Here is an 18,731-nt window from a genome sequence, read left to right as displayed (position 1 = left end):
CTGTGTAAGGGGTCACCGTTGTGTTGTGGGCACTGTGTATGGGGTCATCCTCCTGCTGTGGGCACTGTGTATGGGGTCACTGTTGTGCTGTGGACACTGTGTATGGGGTCACCATTGTGCGGTGGGCACTGTATATGGGGTCACCTTCCTGCAGTGTGCTCGGTGCATGGGGTCACCGTTGTGCTGTGGGTACTGTGTATTGAGTCACCCTCCTGCGGGCACTGTGTATTGGGTCACTGTTGTGCTGTGGGCACTGTGTATGGGGTTACTGTCGTGCTGTGGGCACTGTGTATGGGGTTACTGTCGTGCTGTGGGCACTGTGTATGGGGTCACTGTCGTGCTGTGGACACTGTGTATGGGGTCACTGTCGTGCTGTGGGCACTGTGTATGGGGTCACTGTCGTGCTGTGGGCACTGTGTATGGGGTCACTGTCGTGCTGTGGGCACTGTGTATGGGGTCACTGTCGTGCTGTGGGCACTGTGTATGGGGTCACTGTCATGCTGTGGGCACTGTGTATGGGGTCACTGTCGTGCTGTGGTCACTGTGTATGGGGTCACTGTCGTGCTGTGGGCACTGTGTATGGGGTCACCCTTCTGCTGTGGGCACTGTGTATGGGGTCACCCTTCTGCTGTGGGCACTGTGTATGGGGGTCATCCTCCTGCTGTGGGCACTGTGTATGGGGTCACCGTTGTGCTGTGGGTACTGTGTATGGAGTCACCCTCCTGCTGTGGGTACTGTGTATAGGGTCATCCTCCTGCTGTGGGCACTGTGTATGGGGTCACCCTCCTGCTATGGGCACTGTGTATGGGGCCACCCTCCTGCTGTGGGCACTGTGTATGGGGCCACCCTCCTGCTGTGGGCACTGTGTATGGGGTCACCTTCCTGCTGTGGGTACTGTGTATGGGGTCACCCTCCTGCTGTGGGCACTGTGTATGGGGTCACCCTCCTGCTGTAGGCACTGTGTATGGGGTCATTGTCATGCTATAGGCACTGTGTATGGGGTCACCCTCCTGCTGTGGGCACTGTGTATGGGGTCACGCTCCTGCTGTGGGCACTGTGTATGGGGTCACCCTCCTGCTGAGGGCACTGTGTATGGGGTCACCCTCCTGCTGTGGGCACTGTGTATGGGGTCATTGTTGTGCTGTGGGAACTGTGTATGGGGTCATCCTCCTGCTGTGGGCACTGTGTATGGGGTCACTGTTTTGCTGTGGACACTGTGTATGGGGTCACCCTCCTGCTGTGGGCACTGTGTATGGGGTCATTGTTGTGCTTTGGGCACTGTGTATGGGATCATCCTCCTGCTGTGGGCACTGTGTATGGGGTCACTGTTGTGCTGTGGACACTGTGTATGGGGTCACCCTCCTGCTGTGGACACTGTGTAACGGGTCACCGTTGTGCTGTGGGCACTGTGTATGGGGTCATCCTCCTGCTGTGGGCACTGTGTAAGGGGTCACCGTTGTGTTGTGGGCACTGTGTATGGGGTCATCCTCCTGCTGTGGGCACTGTGTATGGGGTCACTGTTGTGCTGTGGACACTGTGTATGGGGTCACCATTGTGCGGTGGGCACTGTATATGGGGTCACCTTCCTGCAGTGTGCTCGGTGCATGGGGTCACCGTTGTGCTGTGGGTACTGTGTATTGAGTCACCCTCCTGCAGGCACTGTGTAAGGGGTCACTGTCGTGCTGTGAACACTGTGTAAGGGGTCACCATTGTGCTGTGGTCACTGTGTATGGGGTTATCCTCCTGCTGTGGGCACTGTGTATGGGGTCATTGTTGTGCTGTGGGCACTGTGTATGGGGTCATCCTCCTGCTGTAGGCACTGTGTATGGGGTCACTGTTGTGCTGTGGACACTGTGTATGGGGTCACCATTGTGCTGTGGGCACTGTGTAAGGGGTCACCTTCCTGCAGTGTGCTCAGTGCATGGGGTCACCATTGTGCTGTGGGTACTGTGTATTGAGTCACCCTCCTGCGGGCACTGTGTATGGGGTCACTGTTGTGCTGTGGGCACTGTGTATGGGGTTACTGTCGTGCTGTGGGCACTGTGTATGGGGTCACTGTCGTGCTGTGGGCACTGTGTATGGGGTCACTGTCGTGCTGTGGACACTGTGTATGGGGTCACTGTCGTGCTGTGGGCACTGTGTATGGGGTCACTGTCGTGCTGTGGTCACTGTGTATGAGGTCACTGTCGTGCTGTGGGCACTGTGTATGGGGTCACCCTTCTGCTGTGGGCACTGTGTATGGGGGCCATCCTCCTGCTGTGGGCACTGTGTATGGGGTCACCGTTGTGCTGTTGGTACTTTGTATGGGGTCACTGTTGTGGACACTGTGTATGGGGTCACCGTTGTGCTGTGGGTACTGTGTATGGAGTCACTCTCCTGCTGTGGGTACTGTGTATGGGGTCATCCTCCTGCTGTGGGCACTGTGTATGGGGTCACCCTCCTGCTATGGGCACTGTGTATGGGGCCACCCTCCTGCTGTGGGCACTGTGTATGGGGTCACCTTCCTGCTGGGGGTACTGTGTATGGGGTCACCCTCCTGCTGTGGGCACTGTGTATGGGTTCACCCTCCTGCTGTAGGCACTGTGTATGGGGTCACCGTCGTGCTGTAGGCACTGTGTATGGGGGTCACCCTCCTGCTGTGGGCACTGTGTATGGGGTCACCCTCCTGCTGTAGGCACTGTGTATGGGGTCATCGTCGTGCTGTGGGCACTGTGTATGGGGTCACCCTCCTGCTGTGGGCACTGTGTATGGGGTCACCCTCCTGCTGTGGGCACTGTGTATGGGGTCACCTTCCTGCTGGGGGTACTGTGTATGGGGTCACCCTCCTGCTGTGGGCACTGTGTATGGGGTCACCCTCCTGCTATGGGCACTGTGTATGGGGCCACCCTCCTGCTGTGGGCACTGTGTATGGGGTCACCTTCCTGCTGGGGGTACTGTGTATGGGGTCACCCTCCTGCTGTGGGCACTGTGTATGGGTTCACCCTCCTGCTGTAGGCACTGTGTATGGGGTCACCGTCGTGCTGTAGGCACTGTGTATGGGGGTCACCCTCCTGCTGTGGGCACTGTGTATGGGGTCACCCTCCTGCTGTAGGCACTGTGTATGGGGTCATCGTCGTGCTGTGGGCACTGTGTATGGGGTCACCCTCCTGCTGTGGGCACTGTGTATGGGGTCACCCTCCTGCTGTGGGCACTGTGTATGGGGTCATTGTTGTGCTGTGGGAACTGTGTATGGGGTCATCCTCCTGCTGTGGGCACTGTGTATGGGGTCACTGTTGTGCTGTGGACACTGTGTATGGGGTCACCCTCCTGCTGTGGACACTGTGTAAGGGGTCACCGTTGTGCTGTGGGCACTGTGTATGGGGTCATCCTCCTGCTGTGGGCACTGTGTATGGGGTCATTGTTGTGCTGTGGACACTGTGTATGGGGTCACCCTCCTGCTGTGGACACTGTGTAAGGGGTCACTGTTGTGCTGTGGGCACTGTTTATGGGGTCATCCTCCTGCTGTGGGCACTGTGTATGGGGTCACTGTTGTGCTTTGGACACTGTGTATGGGTTCACCATTGTGCTGTGGGAACTGTATATGGGGTCACCTTCCTGCAGTGTGCTCGGTGCATGGGGTCACCGTTGTGCTGTGGGTACTGTGTATTGAGTCACCCTCCTGCAGGCACTGTGTAAGGGGTCACTGTCGTGCCGTGGACACTGTGTAAGGGGTCACCATTGTGCTGTGGTCACTGTGTATGGGGTCATCCTCCTTCTGTGGGCACTGCGTATGGGGTCATTGTTGTGCTGTGGGCACTGTGTATGGGGTCATCCTCCTGCTGTGGGCACTGTGTATGGGGTCACTGTTGTGCTGTGGACACTGTGTATGGGGTCACCATTGTGCTGTGGGCACTGTGTATGGGGTCACCTTCCTGCAGTGTGCTCGGTGCATGGGGTCACCGTTGTGCTGTGGGTACTGTGTTTTGAGTCACCCTCCTGCGGGCACTGTGTATGGGGTCACTGTCGTGCTGTGGGCACCGTGTATGGGGTCACTGTCGTGCTGTGGGCACTGTGTATAGGGTCACCCTCCTGCTGCGGGCACTGTGTATGGGGTCACCCTCCTGCTGTGGGCACTGTGTATGGGGTCACCCTCCTGCTGTGGGCACTGTGTATGGGGTCACCCTCCTGCTGTGGACACTGTGTTTGGGTCACCCTCCTGCTGTGGACACTCTGTATGGGGTCACCGTTGTGCTGTGGACCCTCTAAAGGGGGCACTCTCCTGCTCTGGGCCGTCTAAAAGGGGGCACTCTCTCTATGGGGTCACTCTCTTTCTCTTTGCACTCTAAGGGGTCACTCCTGCTCTGCACTGTATGCTGTGTACTGCTCACTGACCTCCACTGTATGCTGCTCACTGTTGTGCTATGCTGGTTCAGGGACAGGGGGCTCCGGAGTCGGTGGTTTTCCGGCACAAGAGAGCCCTGCTCCTCTGGGTGGAAGAGAAGCTGAGCCGGGGAGAATAGGTGCTGAGCCAGGAACAGTTCATTGAAATGCTGGAGAGCCGGGCCAGCGGCTAGGAGGAATGCGAGGAGGTAATCCCCTGCCTGCCGGTATGTCGGGCACACACTGCCCACAGCAAAAGTTGTTGTTTTTTATCAATTAGATGCAGAATTTATAAATCTGTTTTTATATATATATATATATATATATATATATATTTATTTTTTTTTTTTTCCTTTTTTTAAATTGCTTTATCATATTCAATATTTTCCCATAGTAGACTTGCTGAGCCTAGTAGTCATTAAAAGTTTGTATTGCATATTTCATTTGTTCATTTTCCTTGTGCAGCATTGAAGTGGATACTGGCAATGTAATATGAGCCCTGTATATGAGAGCATGGCGCGCAGCCCTCTGCATAAATTGTCCAATACTTGAGAAAAAAGGTGACACCCCCCCCCGAAATGCGTCAACGCCCGCCCTATGTGCAGCCTTCTTAACAAGGACAATATATGACGCAGACGTTGAATCTGACAGTTCCCCCGAGCGGGCTCATTGCAGAGTGATACCAAAAAAAAACTGGCTCCTAACTTTTTTATCTGGCTCCTAGATTCAAACAAATTTTGTCAAACCTTGTACTAGGGGTTATCATTGCTGGCCCTTATACATGCTGGGGTTTATCATCGCTGGTTCCATTTGGGCTTGTTTTACTCCCACAATCAATTGTGTGTGCCCGAAGGTCCTATTTTATCTATACAATGGGAGAGACAATGAAAAAACACAAATTTTTTGGCCACACCCACTTTTTACCATGACCACAAGAGGGCGACACGTGCCGCATTAGCACCACCACTTATACTTTCAGCACCCACACAGCACCCCCAAAAAACAATGTCTTGAGCCGCCCCTGGCCAGGGAGTCTTAGGACTCCCAGCCAATCAGGTCTCGGGACCCTCTTGCTGTTCGACCAGGAGGAGAAGCAACGGCCCCAGCTCTTCCCTCCGCAAGCTTCCAGGGTCCCTACCCTGGATCCAGAAGTGCACCAACACCACCACCTCGTCATCGTCCTCCTCCCCGGACCTCTACCGCAGCGAGAGGATGTCACCCAGATTGACAGCTAAGGATTTTAGTTTGATGAATCGCTGGGGGGCAGGGGTTAGTGCAAGTTTGCCACCCCTCCCCCCCCAAAAAAAATTGAGCACCAGCCGCCACTGATCAGGACACATTTCTCAGGACATTTTTGTGAATTTATCCTAGCGCGGGTTTTACACTTTTTTTGTACATTACCTAACATATAGGTGCCTTCAGAAGAGAAAAAATAAAAAAATGAGACCTTAGGCAAAACTGAGGAGATAACTACAGTTTATAGGACCCCAAAGTTACATTTCCTGGCAGCATACCAATAATGATGCCCTGTCCCTATTTCCACCCACAGGAGCACTTTAACCTCCTACAGACCGCTCACAGACAATATAATGTGAGCAGGCTGCAGGTGCTGACTCTGCAACGTACATGTACCTTGTCGGCTTGCTTCCAGGTTTAGGGCAAAAGAAACGCAATGTAACTGGAACGCATGGCACTTGTTTACTATGCAATCCAGTGTGGGCAAAACACAAGCTGCGTTTTGGGTGTCATTAACTTATTATTGACACCTATTGTAGATCGCAAATAGACTAAGATTTAAATGCTGTGTGAATTGCACAGGAACGCACTGAGCGTTTCTGTGCGATCCTGTGTGAGCATAATGTGAACAGACCCTTAAAGTATACAATGTATCAGTGTGGAAATGTTCTGCATTGAGCTCTGGAATGTAAATACATTTTAAACATTTCACCAGAGGTAGAATGTTCTGTGAATGAAAGATCACTAGAATGTTTTCAGTTTCTAATATTTCTGTGTGCATTTATTTACAGAACTTCTCATGCAGTGTTAGCATGTAAAAAAAATTGTGAAAAGACAACGCCTTGTAGCATGTAAAAACAAAAAAACAACGAAATTTAAGTGATAAATATCGCAGAACAAATTTTTAATGCATTTGGTAAATAACGCATATTATTTTTAGTAATCTGACTGCATTAGAGAAAAATACCACATGAGTCATTTTAACACAAAAATATGCGGTATTTATCTTTTAGTAAATTGAGATTATATATAATATATATATTTTTTTAATTTAGATATTAGGTTCAGTTATGGGATCCCTAAGAAAATGTTGCTTAGCAACTAGCTGCACCTGGGGTGAGGTCATGTGACCTAAGCTCAGCTCCAACTGTCACTTCAGTCTGACTGCAGAGCTGGATGGTGATCGCATCGTTTTGTGACGACAGAAGCTATCCGAATCGCTGAACAGGCTTACTATTTTATTGAATTTCAAGTTCTTTTTTCTTTTTAGTATTTATTGAAATAGAAGTATTTATTGATATAAAAATTTAGATTTGGGGGTTTTGGGGAGTTTGGGGGTGGGGGACTAGCTGTATACAGCTGTGAGGGGGAGGGGGGGTAGATCAGTTTGTATAAGGTTTTGTGTTAAATTTCTTCCATTTCTGATATATAGTGATAATATAGCTATAAAATAAGGTAGTTTTAACCTTTAAGGTCATATTTTGGGGTTGGGGGTCAATATTTGAACATACTTACAATCTCCTTGCAGCCACAACATACACCTACTGTACATCCCCCAATTACAGACACCGTTCTCCCGAATAGGACAGGAAAGATGATGAAAAGAAAGACCAGACATCTCTCATCAACCGGAGGGGAGGAGAGACCGGCAAAGAGAAGCAAAGAAGTCACCAATGGAGACTGTCCGCTCCTGCAAGCTCTTCTGCAGCTCTCAGAGACCTCCCCCCAGGATATAGAGGCTTTCTACAGGTTTACTGGTATGTCCTCACTTTTCCTTTATGATAGGAAACCTGCAATGATACATAGGCTGTCACTGCTGAAAATATAGCAAATATAACCCCTTTTTTTATGTTAATTATATCTGTTCTACCTCCCCCCCCCCCATCCCTAAACACTTAAAAATTGAAAATTTAGGGTACTAAAGTGTGTTTTTATTTTGGAATTCTAATGTTTGACATATTGGGTATTATATTGTGTGAATATTATAAGTAAACACTGCGCTATCAACAAAATGTGCAAAAAATGCAAAAAAAGGAGCAGCTACATACAGTGTGACAACAACAATAAGAGACTCACGAGTTTTTTTATTGTATTGATGGTTATACCACTTATGAATACCCGTTGTGGGTTTTCACAGTTGATATTTAAGCGCTAAATTTTTTATATGGTATTATATTGTGTGCACCAATACTAAAATGGGATTTTTTCTTTCAAGCCTCCTTCACGTAAAGGCAAAAAATCAACCAACAATGAGATTTCAAAGCCATTTCCACCTGAGATGAAGGACGAGATCTTTAGGCAGAAGATCCGCGCACAGATGGACAGAATCTGTGATTCCTTCATTGTCAGATCAGGAGGACCGAGATTTTTTGACAGAAGACACGATGAGCTCCAAACTGCAGAGGAACATGGCTACGTTCCAAGGTAAAAAACAGGACTTACATTTATTTACTGACACACACTGGTCAACATACATTGACTGGCATACACTGACCTAAACTAACAGAGGACGTCCAGATGTACATAACTGACTGGTACATACGTTAGAGAGATGCACACAGACACACAACCAAATTAGGAGAGAGTAGAACGCACACACAGATTATAGGATGAGGCCTACTACAAACATACATCCAACATTAGAAAAACGATGACTAGCATCGAGTAGGGTAGCTTAGTGTAGTTTAGTGTAGGTCCTGCCCTAGAAGAGTCTACCTTGCCGTGGTGGGCAGGCTTGGAATCTCTTGGTCAAAAGTGTGTCAGTGAATGGAAGAGAGGATCACTAGATCTTCACTTTTGGCCAATTGATTTCACTAAAGGACTCTTGGTTTTATTTAACCACTTGCCGCCCGCCCTATTACAAAATGACGGCGGTAAAGTGGTTTGATATTCCTGACCGGACGTCATATGACGTGATCAAGATATCGAGCCGCTGCGCGCCCCCGGGGGCATGCATCGCGGCGATCGTTGCTGCGGGGTGTCAGTCTGACACCCTGCAACACCGATCTAGGTAAAGAGTCTCTGACGGAGACTTTACCATGTGATCAGCCGTGTCCAATCACGGCTGATCACGATGTAAATAGGAAGAGCTAGTGATCGTCTTTTCCTCAGAGGAGAGACAAACGGCTGCTCTCCTGACAAGGGGGTCTGTGCTGATTGTTTATCAGCACAGCCCCCCCTCGGATCCTACCCAGGACCACCAGGGAAGCCGCCCAGGACCACCAGGATGGCCACCACACTGGACCACCAGGTATGCCCCCTAGACCCCCAGGGAAATACCAATATGTGCCCAGGCAGCTGCCAATTTGTGCCCAGGCAGCTGCCAATCAGTGCCCACTCCAATGCCTACCACTGCCAGTGCCACCAGGAATGCCTATCAGTGCCGCGTATCAGTGCCCATCAATGCCACATATCAGTGCCCAGCAGTGCCCATCAGTGTTGACTATCAGTGCCCATCAGTGCCACCCATGAGTGCCCATCAGTGCCGCCTATCAATGCCCATCAGTGCCGCATATCAGTGCCCATCGTCAGTGCCCGTCAGTGCCCGCTCATTGGTGCCACCTCATCGGTGCCGCTGTATCAGTGCCTGTCAGTGCCGCCTTATCAGTGCCCATCAGTGAAAGAGAAAACGTACTTATTTACAAATTTTTTTAACAGAAACAAAAGCAAAACTTTTATTTTTTTCTAAATTTTTGGTCTTTTTTTATATGTTTAGCAAAAAATAAAAACCCCAGAGGTGATTAAATACCATCAAAAGAAAGCTCTATTTGTGGGAACAAAATGATAAAAATTCAGTTTGGGTACAGTGTAGCATGACCGCGCAATTGTCATTCAAACTGCGACAGAAAGCTGAAAATTGGTCTGGGCAGGAGGGTGTCTAAGTGCCTGGTATTGAAGTGGTTAAAGTACATGAAAATAGTTGTAAAAGGGATTGATATTTATTGGTACATAATCATACTTTCATAAACAGTAAGCAGTAGAAGACATTCTGCCCTTTATCTCCATGTTACTTTGTGTGCATTGAGCTGTATTTATCATTGCTGCTGAAAAAAACTGACCCAAAGGGGGAGATTTACTAAAACTGGAGCACACAGAATCTGGTGCAGTTGTGCAAAGTAACCAATCAGCTTCTTATTTTAGATTAGTAAATTTTAGCTTTGACAATAAAACCTAGAAGCTGATTGGCTACCATGCACAGCTGCACCAGATTCTGTGTGCACCAGATTTAATTACTTTCCCCATAGAGTCTACAGCAATAGCAGATATATAGATTTTTCTCTTTCATTTCGCACTGCACCTGAAGTATCATGGGTGATCACTGTGGGCAGTGCAGACTTTTACTGAGATACTTATTTCCCCAGGCCTTACAGTGTTACTAAACCCACAACAGTAAAATTAGTCTGTATATGCAGTAAAGCATGCTTGTTATACTCAATGTGGAACCTAAGGGAACCTAATCCTCTGCATTATGTAAAAAGTCTGTTTGATCTTGTCTCCTCTGATCCTCCCCTTCTTTCATGGTCCTGGTCCATATCCTGTTAGTACAGAACCTTGGGGGCACTCTGCACATGCTCAGTTTGGTTTGTATTGCTATTTATTTTTTTTGGGGGGGGGGGGGTGCATGTGATCGGTAAAGGGTCAATCAGCACTGTCCACAGAGAGGGTCAGGGGTCATATGCAGCCTCATAGGACAGTCAGAAGAGAATGGAGACTCCTTCTGCAAGCGTTCACCAGTGTCATAGTCATAAGACTGATATATACTGCTGATGAGTAAATGTATTTATCAGTTTATATTTACTAAAATAATTGTATTTCCATATTCTATATACTGTGGGTGACCAGACATAGTGAATGCAGGGTCCTGGGCTTAGTAACACCTTAAGTTATATTAAAGAAGTTCTATTGACACAGCATACATTTTCATTTTATGCAATTATACCATCAGCACTGTAACATCAATACTATAGCAGTTTATATTTACTTAAATAATTGTATTTCCATATTCTATGTACTGTGGGAGACCAGACATCCTATTGACAGGGTATAGAGATATGTGTCAAAGGAAGTAAATTTGTGGGATCTTCAGTTTACATTCATCTTCTAAGTTTACAGACTTCAGGATTGTTTAGATTAATAGGAGTAGGCTATAAATAATTAAAATACAATGTGGAAATTAATATGTGATTGTAAATATTGACCATAAATATGATTTAAAGAGTAACTCCACTTCCGTTGAGAAAAAAAACATTCTCCTCTGGGTGATCTATGTACATTGCAAGGATTTTAACAAACTTTTGTTATTCTGAAGAAATCCCTGTGTGTTTGTCTGTGTCCATGTGGTAAGTGAATCTAATGGGAGCGGTTTCATATTTATCAACCAGCTGCTACACCAGCAGGGTTCTAATGAGGAAAACTGCAAGGTCTGCATCCCCTTAGACCAGGGGTCTCAAAGTACCGGCCCGCGGGCCATTTGCGGCCCGCGGACCGGTTAAAAATGGCCCGCAGGCAGGGCTGATAAAGGACTAGAGGTCGACCGATATTTGGCCATTAGGTCGATATATAGCACTGGCCGCTGCTCTTCCTTCCTTCTCCACACTCAGCGCTTGATGCTTGTGTGAAACTGACACGTAACAGGAGGAGAGAGACAGAGGGATCTGTCAGATTTGAGGTTGATGTCGGGGGTGGGCGGGACCCGGCCGGGGTGGGCGGGACCCGGCCAATATCAAACACCAGCCAATGGGATCTGGGCGGGCAGCTACGTGTATGTGGCCCGCCCCTTTTCTTAAGCAGCCCAATCATTGGCTGGTGTTTGACAGCTGCTGGCCCCGCCCACCTCGGCCGGGTCCCGCCCACCCCGACATCAACCTCAATTCTGACAGATCCCTCTGTCTCTCTCCTCTGTGCTACGTGTCAGCTTCACACAAGCATCAAGCGCTGAGTGTGGACAGCTCCTTGTCAGTTTCACACACTGTTACACTCCGCTCAGTGTGAAACCTGCCAGTGGCACCTGCCTGTGCCAATCAGTGCCATCTGTCAGTGCCATCTGTCAGTGCCAGCTGCCAGTGCCACTGCCAATCAGTGCCACCTGCCAGTGCCAACCAGTCTGCCATTGCCACCTGCCACCTCCAACCAGTACCACCTGCCAGTGCCACCTGCCACCGCCAATCAGTGCCACCACCAACCAGTGCCTGCCAGTGCCACCGCCAACCAGTGCCCCTGCCAATCAAAGCCACCTGCCAGTGCCACCTTCCGCCACCTGCAAGTGCCACGCCAATCAGTGCCACCTGCCAGTGCCAACCAGTGCTTGCCAGTGCCACCTGCCACCACCTGCCAGTGCCACGCCAATCAGTGCCACCTGCCAGTGCCACGCCAATCAGTGCCACCTGCCAGTGCCACGCCAATCAGTGCCACCTGTCAGTGCCAATAGTGCCACCTGCCAGTTCCAAACCAGTGCCACCTGCCAGTTTCAAACCAGTGCCACTTGCCAATGCCTGCCAGTGCCACCTTCCAGTGCCAACCAGTGCCACTGCCAATAAGTGCCACCTGCCAGTGCCATTGCCAATCAGTGCCACCTGCCAGTGCCATCTGTCAGTGCCAATCAGTGCACCCTCCAAACAGTGCAACGTGCCACCTGCCAGTGCCACCTGCCAGTGACAGACAGTGCCACCTGCCAGTGCCACCTGCCTAAGCCAACCAGTGCCATCTGTACTGAGGACATCAAGTGTTTGGTAGAGTGACAGGAGCAAGCAGGGAGGAGTGGAGTGGGTGAGGTTTTTTTTTTTTCAAATCGGCCTAAAATATCGGCCACAAAAATCGTCATCATATATCGGCCATCGGCTTTACCTCTCCATCTCTTCTGTCCTCTCCGCTGCACGCTGCTGCAGCCCAGAGAGAGAACAGAGCTGAGAATGGAGCGGAGGAAGGATCCGCTCATCGATCCGCCCACCTAGGCATTGACGATCGACCAGAGCTCCAAACCAGGGTCCTGCTGCCACCTCAGGGCGGGAGATTGTGTTCTCTGGGTCCCCTGTCACTAGGCCTGTATGGAAGCCAGGAGGAGAGGATTTGGGAGGCAGATGATCCTGACTGCCAGGAGAGGTGAGTGAGCCATCACACTGAGGCAAAGTCCTTAGTGGGGTGACTGGGGTAGAAATTTGTGCAGTGTGGGGGGTATTTTATGCAGTGTGGAGGGTGATTGTGCAGTGTGGGGGGTAATTGTGTAGTGTGGGGGTATTTTATGGAGTGTGGGGGGTATTTTATGGAGTGTGGGGGGTATTTTATGGAGTGTGGGGGGTATTTTATGGAGTGTGGGGCTATTTGTGCAGTGTGTGGCTATTTGTGCAGTGTGGGAGGGGTAATGCTGGGTAGTTAATAATGCGTTTGCTGACACCAATGCTGGGTTAATAATGCGCTTACGGACACCAGTACTGGGTATAATGCGTTTGCTGACACCAGTGCTGGGTATAGTATAGTATATTATTGCTGGTATAGTTCATTGCTTTTGAAGTTTTAAAAGTTTGCATGCGGCCCCCCATGGGATATGAAAACTTGTCATGTGGCCCTCAGGCAATTTGAGTTTGAGACCCCTGCCTTAGACGTTATTTCCTACTGAGAGTATCTTACCAAAAATGCCTGAAATCTGACTTGTATCTTAGCGAAGACTTCTGGGAAAATCAGTGAGCCAATTACACAAGCGGGAAATTATGGGTTTTTTTTTTTTGGGGGGGGGGGGGCTGAGGAAGCCATATTGCATTGCACTTTATAGAAAATTACAGTACTGCAGATTGAAAAGGATAGGTCATTTTTAATAACATTCAATTACAATATGACTTGTGTCTCAATTGTACATATGCTAAGTGGAGTTACCCTTTAAGCTTTTTCTACCACAGCAAGTAAGTCCTAAATCCTGTATAATAATAATAATAATAATAATAATAATAAAAAGAGGTGGACAAGTAGTAAATTTAAAAAAAAGGTAAAATGAGGGTTGTAGCAGTAAAAATAATGACAATCACAATATTTTAAAATGTAATGAAATTGTAATTCTGCACATAATTACTTTATAACCCCAACACAAACTTCTTTAAACTGTGGGGTTTTTTTGCAGGCCTACAAATAGCTGTCAGTTTTTAAGTGACTATAGATTATAAAAATACTAACGCTGGCAGTAATGTGAACCAACACTCCTATAGTGCTCACACACTTATAAGGGACAATAAAAACACACCCCAAATGCCCTCCAAGTGATTTTTTCCATCTCACTGATATTCCTCCTTCAACCTCACCGATATCTGATTAACGTTTGTCAAACGCGCTTCATTTTATCGCCACACAGGGATGCAAAGTGACACAAAAGCTTCATATTTTGTAAATGTGAACAACTCTGTCCGCTGTCCATATTATCCATTGCAGGCTGGATTTGTGGTATCTTCACATTCACAGAGGCATTTCATGTTTAATTGTCCTCAAGATCCTCCCTACTGGGGTGCATTTCCAGCCCCAGGTCCCATACCAGCCAGGTGGGCAGCTAGTGTTACTCCACTGGGCAAGACACTTTAGTTAAAGTGGAACTAAGATGTACAAAATGCAGACTCTGTGAGGTTGATTTTCTAAAACTAGAGAGTTCAAATTTTGGTACAGCTGTGTATAGTAGCCAATCAGTTTCTAACTTCACCTTGTTCAGTTAAGCTTTAACAAATACAACCTGGAATCTGATTGGTTTCTATACAGAGCTGCACCCAATTTTGCACTCTCAGTTTTAGTAACCCCTGTATGTCTCCTCTTCCTCGCCTGCTAGCTAATTCTTCCTAACACTGAGCCAAACAGGTGCAGCTCAGCACAAAATCTCAGCCTGCTTTGGGTGTTGGGAAGAATTAACTCCCCTGTTGGCCAGACAAACAAGATGGCCAAAGTTGCCGAACCCAGAACAAGACCGGGCAAAGATGTCAGCAGAGGCAATGGAGCAATGAGGGAGATTGGATCACATTGTATCACTGGAGTAGATTCTATGGCAGGCGAGTGTACCTTATTGTACAAGTACACATGTGCACACTGGCACATTATGGTACGTGCCCACTTACCACAATGTGGACTTGAGTTCTGCTTTAAGATACTGTGAAATGTAGTGAAGTAATGAAAATTGTTGTGGGAAGCAGGGTCATGGGAGGACTAGGAACATTTGACCTGAAATACAACCAAGTAATCCTTTCATGATAGGAAACGTCTTCTGTCGGCTAAATAAAAGTGAATCATGGTACCATAGTGATTGGTGGATATGGTGAAGCTTTTCTTGAAGGAAATTGTCTATTGGGACACTACCTTCATACCCGACAATGGTCACGGATCCCGGGATTTGAAAACAAAATTGTTGAGTCCCATGGGTCGTGGTGCAGGATGCTGAAAGGATGGATCTAGTAACCAGCACTCTTTTCAAAACACACTCAACATGCATGAAGGTAAAAAACCTTCTGTGTGCAGAAGCCCCCCCCAGCCCCCCTAATACTTACCTGAGCCCCCTCTTGATCCAGTGATGTCCACGAGAGCTTTGCTTCTCCAGGGACTCAGACTGCTGATTGGCTTTTAGCATCAGAGGGAGCCATTGGCTCCTGCTGCTGTCAATCACAGCCAGTGAGTCAATCAGGAAACAGAGGGGCGGGGCCAAGCCGTAGTTCCGTGTGTGAATGGACTAACAGAGCTGCAGGTTGGGCAAGCTGCTTGCTGTGGGGGCACTTGGCAGGAGGGAGGAGCCAGGAGCGCTGGCAGGGGACCCAAGAAAAGGAGGTCCTAGGCCTGGCACGTGGATCATGTATTAGGTATGTCATTCTGTGCAGGAGAGCCGCCTTGCCACCGTATATGTACTGTATACAGTCGGCAATCAGTACAGTTGTCCTTCAAAAATACAATACAAATTCACTACAACACATGACATCACTTCCAAATTTTTATTCTGTCGTACAAGAATTTTCATAACTTTTCTAAACTCTTCATTTTCAATATGAGACTAGCATGCAAAAAAAACAAAAAAATCATTCGTCCGATAATCTCATTGTGTGTACCAGGCATTAGGCCTCATGCAGGAAAAATGCCTCTAATTTTTCACTTGCGTTTACATGCGTATGGTGTTTAGAAGCATTTGTACATAAACTCATTCTAATGACTAGAATATTCATGTATTCTAGCCATTAGAATACATTTATGTACATAAGAGTGTGTTTATGTGTGTTTAGTCACATTTACATGGAAAAAAATGTCAAGGTCATTTTTTTTCCTCCCCTGAACACTGCGCATAACAATGTGCTAAATCGTCCACATGTCCATGGGCACATTAGCTAATATAATAATGCTAACATAACCCTGATGATGTCAAATGTGACAAAATGCTTAGGGAGGAGCCACGTACACACACCACCACACATGCGCAGCTGTACATCGGCCATCTTTGTTGTTGGGAAAAGCCCAATCTGCTGGCATTTGTCATGCCGGATTTATGGAATTAATATTTGCTAATGTCTTCCTACTTCGCCTCCTGGCCAATCTCATAGTTGCCAACAGTCCCGATTTTCCCGGGACAATCCCGATTTTGGGACCCTCGTCCCGATTGGAGAGTGTCCCGAATCGGGATTTTCCATAAGGAAAATCGGGAATGTTGGTTTTTTTTTTTTTTTTTTTTTTTTTTTTTTTTTGGAGCAGCGGGCTCCAGCAAAATGGCGGCCGGCGCTGCCGCTCTAGCTGCCTCTAGTGGAGAGGGGAAGGGGGCTCGATCCGTGCAGCCAATGAAGCGGCTTCTTTGGCTGCACGGCCCCTCCCCTCTCCACTGAAGCGAGCAGAAGACACGGCGCCGGCGCCGTGTCTTCCTGAAAGTTCCCCAGCCCCGTACTGCGCAAGCGCTGCGCCTGCGCAGTACAGGGGGTCCGCCATTGCCGAGGGGAACTTTCTCGGCAGAACACCGGCCGCTCCTCCACTGAGCGGGGGCCGGGCTGCATTGAGGGGGGGAGGCTGCACTAACTGAGGGGGGGCTGCAATAACTGAGGGGGGGCTGCACTAACTGAGGGGGGGGCTGCAGTGAGGGGGGCTGCACTAACTGAGGGAGGGCTGCAGTGAGGGGGGCTGCAATAACTGAGGGGGGGCTGCACTAACTGAGGGGGGGGCTGCACTGAGGGGAGGCTGCACTGAGGGGGGCTGCACTAACTGAGGGGGGGGGGCTGCACTGAGGGGGGAGGCTGTACTAACTGGGGGGGGGCTGCACTGAGGGGAGGCTGCACTAACTGGGGGGGCTGCACTGAGGGGGGGAGGCTGCACTAACTGAGTGGGGCTGCACTGAGGGTGGGCTGAACTAACTGAAGGGGGGCTGCACTGAGGGGGGGCTGCATTAACTGAGGGGGGGGCTGCATTAACTGAGGGGGGGCTTCACTGAGGGGGGGCTGCACTGAGGGGGGGCTGCACTAACTGAGGGGGGGCTGCACTGGCGGGGGCACCTGATGCAAGGACAGACTCTGGCGGGGGCACCTGATGCAAGGACAGACTCTGGCGGGGGCACCTGATGCAAGGACAGACTCTGCTGGTGGCAGGCGACGTGGCTAGTGACACACTCAGGGATCCCACTGATTCTGCATTATGGTGAGTTGAATGATTTAATTTTATATTACAATGTAATAATAGAAATAATGCGCTTCAATCATCCTGACACCATAACAACCATGGTGCCGGGATGATTGAAGCGTTAACACCAGGTGTTTGGAGTATCTTTATCTGCTGATTGTTAAACTTTCTAGAATACACATATTTCTATTGTTGTGTAGGACCTGGGGCTGCTGTCCCGTCATTCCCCTCTCCCCCTTTCCCTCCCCCATTCATCTCAGACTCTAACCATACCCTCTTGAGCCACGCCCACTTTCCGCGTAAGCCACGCCCACTTTCCGCGTAAGCCACGCCCACTTTCCGCGTAAGCCACGCCCATTTTTCGCCGCGGCGCGCAAAGCGCGCCGCAACTATTATTTTTTAATAGGTCACGCCTACAAACGAATGCCCCGCCTCCTAATTATTGATTGGCTCCGCCTACAGCAAAAAAAAGTGTCCCACATATTTTTTTTTCAATGTTGGCAACTATGCAATCTGGAAGTGGGTCCTGAAACCCGCTTGGCCAGGGACAGTGGCGGTGCCAGGTGGGTGCTTTGGTGTGCTGAAGCTCCCCCAAAAAATCTTCAAGTACCCTCATAGCACCCCCCAAAATTTCCACAGAGGTATTACAGTACAGTCACAGGATTTTAAACAAACTATTTGGTACCTGCTGTGAATCCTGTCTGCAAGAGGCTAGGGACTCTTTTGTAAAGTGGAGGGATACAGCCGAATAAGCCGCTAATGATCAGTTAGACCCGGCAGGGGCTGGGTGGTGAGGAGCCTGCATCAGTGGCAGATTGATCCAGTGCTGGTCTCCTGCATTTGCCGCCAAAAGAAGAATTTGGATGGAAGCAGCAGAGAGAGCCGAGCCCTGTGCAGTGCCCCAGGAAACCTGGAGGAAGCCGGTATTCTAAGGAGAGAGAGGAGGAGAGAAGCTGTGTTTACTTATATGGTGGCGGGAGGAGTGAGGGAGCAGAATGGAGCTGCTGCACTTAGTGCATTGTAGTCTGCAGCACTTACTAAGCCTGCCAGTGTCAGAGGACAAGAGGGGTGTGTGTCACATGGTGTGCTCTGAGGGGGAAGGCATAGCAGGAGCGAGGCTGATCACTGCTGCAGGCATCGTTCTGTTTTTATTATAGCTGCTTCATCTGGAAGGGAGGGGGGCCAGTCCTCTGATCTATAGCAGTGCTGCATTACACTGATTGAGGGGCCTGATCTGAACTGAGCAGTGGACACTCTGAAGGAAATCCTCTGATATCAGCCCTCTCTTGGAGACATGTACTGCAATGATTAGAATGCCACACAGATCAGGAGTGCCTGTGCCTGCTACTTACCGTGCCCAAATGAGGTGTCCCCATAACAGTGCACCATTGGACTATGGGGTCACTGTTGTGCTGTGAACACTGTGTATGGGGTCACCCTCCTGCTGTGGGCACTGTGTATGGGGTCACCCTCCTGCTGTGGGCACTGTGTAAAAGGTCACCGTTGTGCTGTGGGCACTGTGTAAGGGGTCACCGTTG

Source organism: Aquarana catesbeiana, linkage group LG08, assembly GCF_042186555.1.
Source record: "Aquarana catesbeiana isolate 2022-GZ linkage group LG08, ASM4218655v1, whole genome shotgun sequence".
Taxonomy (NCBI): domain Eukaryota; kingdom Metazoa; phylum Chordata; class Amphibia; order Anura; family Ranidae; genus Aquarana; species Aquarana catesbeiana.
This window is presented reverse-complemented; position numbering follows the sequence as displayed.